We start from the raw sequence: 11,618 nt of genomic DNA on the forward strand, positions 1-11,618 counted from the left end.
CATATTACCTGCTATTCGGACGTTCACCCCGGCTCCCCATTGATCTCATGTTCAACCTGCAGGCGAATGAGAAACAGCAGAGTTATGCAGAGTATGTTGCAAACTGGCAAACACGGATACAGGAAGCCTATGATATTGCATCAAAGACTGCAAGAAAAGAGGCCTTGAGAGGAAAACAATATTATGACAAGAAAATTCATGGTATTGAGCTTTTGCCTGGCAACAGAGTCCTACTCAGAAACCTAAACGAAAGAGGAGGACCAGGTAAACTGCGCTCACACTGGGAAGATTGTGTGTATACGGTGATAAGTCAGAAAAGCCCTGATAGTCCAGTGTAAGAGATCAGACCAGAGAAAGGAGGACACAGTCGTGTGGTACACAGAAACCTCCTGCTGCCCTGTGACAGTTTACCTGTAGAAAAGCCAGACACAAAAGACAGCCAAACACAAAAAAGAAAGCACAGTGTTAAGAGCAGGAAAGTGCCAGAACAACAACACGACCTAGACTCAGGCAGTGATGATGATGAAAGATATGAACTATGCTGTAAATTTCTACCACGTACTGAACACAGTGCAAAGCTCACCACTCTGAATCCTGAAGCTGAACCATTTGAACCTGCTATGATGGATGAGTACTTATCTGAATACCAACCTGATGCTGGAGAAGAAGAGAATGCAGAAGTCACAGGAACGGAGGAGGAGAATATTCCACAGGAGGACAGCGATTCTGAAGAGGGGAATCAAGATTCTGTGAGTGAACTGGAGGTACCACAGTCATGTACTTATCCACAAAGACAGAGACGTCAGCCAAAGATGTTGACTTATAATGAACTGGGAGAACCGACAGTGGTACGGAGAAATGTAGTTCTAAAGGATATCAACTTCCAGCCTGCCTGTGGTCAGAATCTGTGGAGGCCGTGGACTTTAATAAACAACAGGATGGTAAACTAAAGACAATCAAATATCACAGAAAAAAAGAGGATAGAAAGAGGAAATAAAAAGGATACATACCTGTGACTTGAGATCTGTGACCGGTGACCTGTAAAGTAAATAGAAAAAAAAGAGGTAACAAGATTAAGTGAATAAGTGGCCGAATATTATGGAATCTGATTACATGGTAAGACTCGTCTAATTAGGATGTAACTGTTTACACATATGCTAACATTGCTGGTAGGAATAATCAGATAAATTGTACAGTGCAATAGTTAGAAAATGTAGCACAATAGTGACTGACCCCCCTTTTCTAGAAAATAAGCCATGGCAAGGAGGGAATAACTGATTTCATGCACAGAGTTAAAACAAACTGAAAACCTACCTTTTGTCTTGCAGCAATGAATGGGTCAGCCTTAAAACAAAACTTGGACTCAATCATTCATTAAATATTTTTCTCTCATTAAAATTATAAGCAAACAGTAGTGATATGGATTCAAGCAGTCATGTATGTGTTGTTTCTCATTAGTATTATTAGTTATCATTTGTTAAATATGGTTCTTGCATTAAATATATATGCAAATATATCTGTATATAGTACTGTGCAATGACGCCAACTTGAACATCACTTAGACCTGTAGACGCTGGCGGGTGACGCTAGAGGGTGATCGTGAGCTGCAGGACATAGAGCTTCATTTATATACGAAGAAGCCACTCTGGCAGTCACTGACACACAGTTGAAAGATAACTAATTTCTATCTTTGTTTATGTGTTTCTACAGGTAAGATGTGACATCACAGTTTATGTTCATAAAATGTCTATACGTTAGTTATATGTGTTAGTTTGATGAATGTGTATATTAAATCGATACATTGAGCGGTTGAAGTACGGCCGGCTGCACCCGCGCGATGGATTGCGCAAACGCGGCTGGGAGGCGGCCGACGCCGCTGCGCTGGTGGAGGCCGCGTGATCCATTACGACATAAGTGCCTAATGTCATGGCCGCGGGAAGTGGGGGTGCTGGGGGTGCTGCAGCACCCCCTAGTGACGAGAGGGAGATTTAAAAAAAAAATGTAGGCCTATTAAAATATTTTTGCACAATTTATAAATTCCTTATGAATATTTTAGAAAATGATTTTGACACACGTAGGCTATTACGTATATTTTGGATTTTAATTTCATATTTTGAGGCCTAATCAACACAGGTTCGGAAGTTACGTTGTCAACGTCAGGCAGGCAGGTTTGGTCGCCGAGTAAAGAGGTTTCCCGCTCGTTCCATGCAGAATACATCCATCTTTGGCAGCAGCTGACTAGTAAATTTACATAGTTTAATGACAGAAACGAGGAGAAAATATGTCACAGAAACGGATTTTGGATTTTTTTGGAAAACCACCAGCGAAGAAATCTAATACCGCAACCATGACAACGGAGTCTGTCCGCCTGCCTCTGCCTGCAGTTGAACCGGCAGGCCCAGCCCCAGCACCCGCAACCCAACCTAGCGTGATTGGATTAGACGAGCCCGACAGTGATTCAGACCGCCTTGAACTCCAGCTCAAAATGCTTAGGCCAAGCATCGCCAAGCAGCTTGCCGATGTCACAAAAGACAGAGGGTTTATGTGTGTCACAGTCCAAGATGTAGCATCATGTCTGATAAAGCTCCAGCCACAAACAAGAGCCATGTTTTCAGAGATAGAAATACTGATCGAGTTATGTCTGTGCATACCCATCTCTGTGGCCTCATCCGAACACACTTTCTCCGCCTTGCGTTTTTTGAAGACATGGGTACGCAGCACCATGACCCAGAAAAGACTCACACACCTTTTCGCTGATGCATACCAACACAGACATTCTGAACTCCCTGGACATTCGTCCCCTCATGAGAGACTTTATCTCCACGACCCCAGAGCGCACCTCGACATTTGGACACCTGTAACCAGGGCACCCCGCCTGCATGTAGCTCAGGTAAGAGCATGGTGCTGCCGCGCTTGTAACATTTATTTTTTTGGCAACAAGTGTGAAATCAGCTTTGACTAGCCAAGCAATTGTAAGTAGTACACTATAGTATTTTTGTAAGGTGGTGGGGATGGAGATGGTGAGTATTATTTCGTTCGTGTGTTCTTTGCGTAATGGTTGTGGAGAACTGTTAAATAATGTTTAAAAAGTCGGAGATTATTTCCTTGTGGTTTGTGTAAAAAGGTTGGAGATGGAGACAGAAAGCTTTATACTGTGCGTGTGTTCTTTGCGTAATGGATGTGGAGAACTGTTCAATAAACAAATTGCTTAAATAGTCAGAGATTATTTCCTTGTGGTGTGCGTAAAAAGATTTTGGAGTTAATAGAGTTGCGTGTGACATAAACGTGCAGTGACTCAAGCCAGCTGACCAAATTGATTGCATTGTTTTAGCGTTATTTTGAAGTTTGATTAAAATGATATTTTGTTGTAATATTATTTGTTGTATCTAAATAAGTTGCATGTATGTATAGGCTATCTGAAATTGTAATGAAAGTAATTATTTAGTTTTCTTTCGATTATTAAACTATTATTTCTGATTCTGCTTCTGCTTCAGATTAATAGTGCTTTATATAAAAGCTATATACATTTATATATTTATATTCTTATATTTTATATTATATATAAATATATTTAATATATAAACATAACATATTCTTCTTAAATATATACATGCATGTGTGTGTATTTATATATACATAATAAATATACACAGTATACACACATACTGTATATTATGTAAACAAAACTTTTATTTTGGATGTGATTAATCGTGATTAATCATTTGACAGCCCTAATAATATATATATATATATATATATATATATATATATATATATATATATATATATATACACACAAAAAAAAAAAAAAAAAAAAAAAAAACACACACATATATATATACAGTACAGACCAAAAGTTTGGAAACATTACTATTTTTAATCTTTTTGAAAGAAGGTTCTTCTGCTCATCAAGCCTGCATTTATTTGATCAAAAATAAAAAAAAAAAAAAACAGTAATATTGTGAAATATTATTACAACTTAAAATAATAGTTTTCTATTTGAATATACTTTAAAAAAATAATTTATTCCTGTGATGCAAAGCTGAATTTTCAGCATCATTACTCCAGCCTTCAGTGTCACATTTAACATCCAGTCTATCACATGATCATTTAGAAATCATTCTAATATTCTGATTTATTATGAGTGTTGGAAACAGTTCTGCTGTCTAATATATTTGATGAATAAAAGGTTAAAAAGAACTGCATTTATTCAAAATAAAAAAAAAAAAAAATTATATATATTCTAATAATATATTTTATTTACTATCACTTTTTATCAATTTAACACATCCTTGAATAAAAGTATTGATTTTATTTAAAAAAAAAAGAAAAAAAAAAAAATTACTGACCCGAAATTACTGACCAGTAGTGTATATTGTTATTACAAAATATTTATATTTTAAAAACATAGCTTCTTTTTTTATTTTTTATTTTTTTTTTTACTTTTTATTCATCAAAGTATCCTAAAAAAGTATCACATGTTCTGAAAAAATATTAAGCAGCAGAACTGTTTCCAACTCTGATAATGAATTCATATTAGAATGATTTCTAATGGATCATGTGATAATGATCCTAAAAATTCAGCTTTGCATCAAACAAGAAAATCACAATTCAAACAAAAACAAATTTAAAAAAAAAAAATTTTCCAAACTTTTGGTCTGTACTGTATATACTTTATTGGTAATAGATGTTAAACATGAAGATCGCCTTTCTTTCACATTCCAATTTATTTCAATAAAATTTTTACATTTTTGAGCAGACCAGTCAAGTCTATTTACTATGAGCTAATTTGAGTTTTCTTGAACTGATAATGAAACATAGTAAGTTGTTTTAACTCAGAACATCAAGTTGTAACAACAAATGACCATTAGTTTAATAAATTGTAAAACGTAACTTGAGTTGAAACAAAGAGTATCTGTAAGTTGAGTTAACACATTTTTAAGGCAGCAGGTGAACTTTCGTTTTTAAGTTTAACCAACGTGAAATGTTTTACAGTATGTGAATGTTCTGTGCTCTCTTTCTGAACAATGAAAGTGTTATAATTAGTAACTTAAAAGGTTTTTATTAAATTCACATTAAATTGACTACACATATTAATAATATTTTGTGGCATGACACCCATATTTGTTTGAACAATTTGTTTATTGAGAATAAAATTATGTAAATATAATACAGTAAAATTGAATCAGATCTCTTATTTGCATATTAATAATACTAAATGAAAAACAGCAACTAACACAAGAAAAGAGAGAGAATATTAATAAAAAAGAAAAGGAAAGAAAAGAAAAGAAAAAAGGACACAGGTCAGTTAAAAACACTACACAATTTGGGAGAATTTGGGAGTACTAGTCAGACTACATACCTGGGATACAAATAAAAAGATAAAATAAAAAGGGGTTATTTGGGGTAAGGGGTATTTGGCTGATTGCTTAATAATAAATTGTGATAAAAGAATCAAGTAATTTGATCTCTTTCTCCCTCCTTTATATTACAGAAATCTGAGCTTGAAATAAAGAATATAAATGGTTTCCAAATACATCAAAAAAGACACTTTACCTTTCAGAATATATGTAATCCTTTCCATTGACAAACAAAATAACATGTTCTATTTTAAATTCTAACGGACCCTCTGAAGTCACATGGACTACTTTGATAATGTTTTTATTACCTTTCTGGACGTGGACAGTATACCGTACATAAATTTTCAATGGAGGGCCTGAAAGCTCTCGGACTAAATCTAAAATATCTTAAACTGTGTTCCGAAGATGAACGGAGGTCTTACGGGTTTGGAACGACATGAGGGTGAGTTATTAATGACATAATTTTCATTTTTGGCTGAACTAACCCTTTAACATGTTTGGGAATCTTTCAAATAAAAAGGAAAACATTAATAAAACATAAGCCTGTATCAGTTAAGCAGTGCTATTGTGGCATCTGTGTGTCACGACCAGCATTATCAGTATTTTTGATTTCATCACTGATACAACATTCAGCAGTGTTATCTCAGAGAACCCAAAGGAATGAAAACCAGTCACACTCATGCTGATCTTCTCTCTCTGCAGCTGTCCAAGTCTCTCGCTGTTGCGCAAGCACTGGCTGATGATGTGGACTGTTATGTATTTCCCTTCAGAGAATTTGGGAAAGGCCAGCTCAAGAAAATGAAAATGAGCCCAGATTCCTTTGTGCAGCTGGCCTACTACAGTGTACTTCATATCTTCATCATCCCGACAAAGCGAAAGCATTGATGATAATAACTATGCGTGAGAAATGTCCCACAAATTGAAGGTCAACATTCTTAATAGGCCAATTTTTGAGCCCTGTGAAGGGACATTCACTTATTTGTCTCATGTGTTGTGTTCATACTCTCATTCAGCTTGCAGTACAGTTCCAATTAATATAATGTAAATAACAGGAAGTTGTGTTCTACATCATTGTCGACTTTTAGGACAGAGGGACTTTCTGTTCCTATGTTAAAAAACATTCATGAAATTCTAAACAAAATGTTCACATTTGACAAAATGAATGGAAAAATCATTGCTTGTGTAGCTTATTGTCAAAATAATATATATACAATTTTAAGCAGTCAAAAGGGAAATGTCCAACACAGGCCAAAAAATTTTAAGCAGTGACGTACAAAATCTAAATATCAAACACAACCCAAAACAATTCTATTCATCTCATTAGATAACATGACACATAACCTCACCTTCATAATTATTACACTGGTGGCCAAAAGTATTTTGAAAAGTCTCTTTGATGCTTAAAAAACATTTCTTATTATCATTGTCTGTACTACTCCATCTTTTCCACAGCACATGAGTAAAAGTCATTATCAAAATAGCCTTTTAAAAGCCAAAGCAATGTTTTTGTCCACCTTTGGGAATAAATAAACTTCTCCAAAGACTGGCTCCTGATCAGAGTTTGACTGACAACATCAGAATGTTCCTTGGTCTGTATGCATTTCCACAAACACAAATGCACTCAGTCCTTCAGTGGAGATCCCGGGTTTTAACACTATATTAAAACAGAGAGAGAGGGGAAAAAATTCCACATTAGTGTCAATTTATTTTTAACCTACATTTTCAAACCTTTTAAACCTTTCTTCTCTAACTTAAGAATATATATCTGTAAGTAACAGCTTGTCAATAACATATACAAACATTTCAGCTGAACTTTAAACTAAATTATGCCAGATTTAATTGTAATACTTACATATCCTAAATTCTGTCCAAAGATGTTGAGATCCATAGAGAGAAAGACTCCAATTGAGGATTTAGCCTTCAGCTTGTCTGCAGTGAAGGGGTAGCTGTTTGAGACAAAAACACACCAAGACACATGCAAGCAATCACTATGTGATTATATTTCTCCTATTACAGTAGTTAACCCACCTGTGCGCTGATATTAGGTACCTTACTGGTCATATGGGACTGCAATAGTAGAGTCTTTTGCCTAATAAAAGATCAAAATAATGCTTAAATATAAACTAAAGAATTCTAGATTTGGTATGAATAAATGATTTAGTGTGAGTTTTATTGCAGTGCTTACCTGAATGGTGAACACAGAAAATGGTCCATCTTCTGATTGATTCATTTGCTGTGTAATAAACTTTGCTGTGTTAGACTTAAATGTTAGCAAGTTTAGATTGTAAGTTAACATTACCTGGTCTGCACCAGTGGCTCAGCACAACATATTGCTAATCATTTCAGCAACTTTGAAATACTTTAGACATAATAAATAAATTTATTGCATTGCTAGCACCATTTCTTAATTGACAAAAACAGAGTAAAATAGCCTACAGAGTCTAAAAGTGGGGTCATAATAAACATAATAACATAATAAAGCGATTATGGTATAAATACGATATTTTACTTGCAACAATACAGAAGTAAAAAGAAATGGCATGTCGCTGTCATTACAGACTAAAAACTATGGGCTGACTGGATTCTGTTTAAAGACTAGCGTTAGTCCCTGTTGGTTCACACTAGCTAATTTAATAAATGACGGACGTCTAAAGTGTTAAATGCTGTGTGTAAATACACAAGTTGTGTTGATTTTTAAACTACACATAAAGTGTTAAGCACATCGGTCTACACATATTGTGTTAAATGCTGTGTGTAAATACACAAATTGTGTTGATTTTTAAACTAAGTTACACATAAAAATGTGTAAAAGAGGTTATTCTTTTCTACACATTTTTATTTAATATGGACACAAAATGTGTAAATTAGAGTGTTACACATAAAGTGTGTAATTTTTTTAAATCTTTCCTAAGAGCATGACTCATCTGTTTCGCAAGGGTCGCACTGAGACCGTCCCACCCTGTTCCAGTGAAAGCTGATACATTTGTAGCCTACTTGTAAAGGAAGCAGGATAGCTTATGTCAGTACTGAAACAGCAACTTTTGAATCCCCATCAATGGTTAGAGAGTCAGACTCATAATGGAAAGGTCGTGGGTTCGAGTTTCGTACCGGCAGGAATTGTAGGTGGGGGGAGTGAATGTACAGCACTCTCTTCCACCTTCAATACCATGACTGAGGTGCCCTTGAGCAAGACACTGAACCCCCAACTGCTCCCTGGGCACCACAGCAAAAAAATGGCTGCCCACTGCTCCGGGTGTGTGTTCATGGTGTGTGTGTGCACTTAGGATGGGTTAAATGCAGAGCACAAATTCTGAGTATGGGTCACTATACTTGGCTGTATGTCACGTCATTTTCACTTTCACTTTCACTTTCACTAATCAAAATTCCTCAACAGACTGGAGCATGCTGTAAGTCTAAAGATATTTCTCTTTCCATTTCTGTTACTGACAGCACTTCATTGAGGAATCAGGAATGCCACCTAAAATGTATTTTATTATTAAAATTTAATTTATAAAATAAAAATAGTTTTTTAGTAATTAAATGTAACAAATAAAAAAAGAATCACTTTTCAAATGGTCAAATAAAAAGACCTGTTTTATTAGTTAATTGGCTAATTCATGAAGAAAATTATTTGGCAAAATAGTAAAGAAAAGTAATTTATAAATTGATAATGCTATTTGTAAATACTTTATAAAATGCTATTTAAAATTTGCATGCAAAAATATTCTTTTATTATTTATGATATAATTAAATTACATTTTTAAACATTTTATTTTATTAAATAATTAAAAAAAAATAAAAAGGACTATTTGTTTCTATTTTTTATCTGAATTAATTGATTGTGAGTTCTTAATTTTATTTTTAAGTGCCACAGCCCTCCATAATTACTTTGTGCTGTCATGTAACCTCTTGCTTGGCAGTTATTTCATTTTGCCTGATTTTTCTTCATAGGATGGGGAACATTGCTGCAAGCTGTTCTGAAAGGCTGCTCAAACACTCCTAAGATGTAGTTTAGAGTAGTAAGATGCATTAGATGTAGTAAGATGCATTAGAGAATAAACTGAATCAATCTCTAACTAAACTGGTAATTTTTTTTTTTTTTTTTAAATGTTGATGTGTGTGGGCATTTATGGCTAAATGGATGCGTGTGCATGAAGTTGTTGGTTCATGTGTGACTTGCAGGTGTTGTCAGAGCCCTGGAGCCTCTCCATCTCTCAGACCCCTGTGCAACAGATGGAGTTGTTTGATTTGGTCAACCATCCTGAGTTCATCTCGCTGGGAGGAGGCTTTGGTCCGGTGAATAAGTGAAAGTGAAAGTGAAAGTGAAAGTGAAAGTGACGTGACATACAGCCAAGTATGGTGACCCATACTCGGAATTCATGGTCTGCTTTTAACCCATCCAAAGTGCACACACACACAGCAGTGAACACACACACACCCGGAGCAGTGGGCAGCCATTTATGCTGCGGCGCCCGGGGAGCAGTTGGGGGTTCAGTGCCTTGCTCAAGGGCACCTCAGTCGTGGTATTAAGGGTGGAGAGGGCGCTGTATATTCACTCCCCTTGGATTGCAAGTCCGACTCTCTAACCATTAGGCCACGACTTCCCATCATCACGCACATAAACAGGTAGAAGTGCTCATGAGTTCACTGTGTCCATGTTTTGTTCCTGTGTAAGGTGGCTGATGATGGCTATGCTGTATCTTATACCATTATGGGTGAGGAAATGATCGACTACCATATGTGTTGCAAGCACTCCTGCACAGAGACTGTAAGTGCAAAACAACCCTACATCACTACATGCTCTTAAATTGAACAATTAAGAACAACTGACTACTTGCCTTTTTATGGAGCTTCATCAAGATCATTTTTAATACACTGAAAGGGCACATGTCAGATCATGGCATTATTTTGACTTCCTGTTCTATACATATATATATGAAAAACATCTCAATCTGATAATGTTTATAAAGCAGAAGTAAAGTATAAAAGACAATATAGTGAATTAAAGAAATAGATTAAGAAGTCTTTAATAATATGAATATAGTTCATGTAATTTTTCATATTTTGTTAATAAAATGCAGTAGGTAGAATCCCGATTTTCTAATTATATCAAAAATGTCTTGATTTGTTTTAAGCATCTTTTGTTCCATGCATTATTTTTTTTTAATTTTCCAGCCGCATATTTGTCATTTTTGTTTTGCTATATAATAGACCCAGATTTTGACAAAATAATGTGCTAAAACAATTGATGAGAATGTGAATTGCTAGATAGTTTTGGTTCTCTTCACAACCTTTTTGAATTGGAAATATAGTAAATATGTGAGTTCAGTTGCTGTAGAGCAGACTTCACTGCTTCATTTTTTATTCTTATATTTAAGAGTCATTTGGTGTCTTGTTTTGAAAGAATGTTTATATAGCATATAAACTAAAGTGCGGTTCATTTTTTCTTGTTTATAGGACTCTCATAAGTTTGGCTCTCACATCAGTCAAGCCATGATGGATCTTATTACTCTGCTCGACCCGGACTTCAAGGAAGCCTCAAAAGTCGACCCTGACAAACAGTCGTAAATCATGTTGCGTTTATATGAAGATGGGTTTCATTATTTGTGCATTTTATATTTAATTATCTTCTGTTTGTTGGGTTTGAGTTTGTGATTTAGGGGATCTATCCCAGTGTCAATGCTGAAAAAAATTGGTAGAGCTTCTAGTTTTGCTTATTCATATTATATTGCCAGTTTTGCTGTATAACGGTCTTAAATCACTGAAACAGGTGTCCTGAGGAATTACATCTGTCTGTCTGATAGACAGCCCTGTGAACAGCAAAAGGTGTAAGGCCAGTCAACTACTGTGTGTGACATCTGTTTGCTGACATCTGTAGTTGTGTCTTTACAGGGTATGGTTATAAAAGAGGCTGTGTGGTTAAAACCTGTGTGGTTTGCTTGTGGTGTTATTTTTTTTAATGTGTGTGTTGAGTTTCACCCTTTTTTTTAATGAATTTCATTTATTCAATTCCTTAAACAGGAATTGTCTGCCCTCAAAAAGAATAATGAGTTCTCAGGTGCGTAAAACAAAAAGGAGAAAGTTTCCGACAAGTCACTGAATTCGTCTGCACACTGAACATTTTTTCAATCAGACCAAAAAAGATCTCTCAAAAATATAGTTTTTATTTTCCATATGCAAAAGTGAAAAAGTGACAAAAGTGCAAAGTGTATTAAAAAGCCCATGCAGCCGTTTCAGCCCATGCTTTCTTCAGTCTGA

At 35.2% G+C, this 11,618-nt stretch overlaps 1 pseudogene; it reads left to right on the forward strand.

Moving 5' to 3' along the window:
• LOC109064434 overlaps window positions 1-11,471 on the forward strand; it is a 79,959-nt pseudogene extending 68,488 nt beyond the window's left edge.
• Window positions 11,472-11,618: the final 147 nt, after the last annotated feature.

This window comes from Cyprinus carpio, chromosome B3 (genome assembly GCF_018340385.1).
Source record: "Cyprinus carpio isolate SPL01 chromosome B3, ASM1834038v1, whole genome shotgun sequence".
Taxonomy (NCBI): domain Eukaryota; kingdom Metazoa; phylum Chordata; class Actinopteri; order Cypriniformes; family Cyprinidae; genus Cyprinus; species Cyprinus carpio.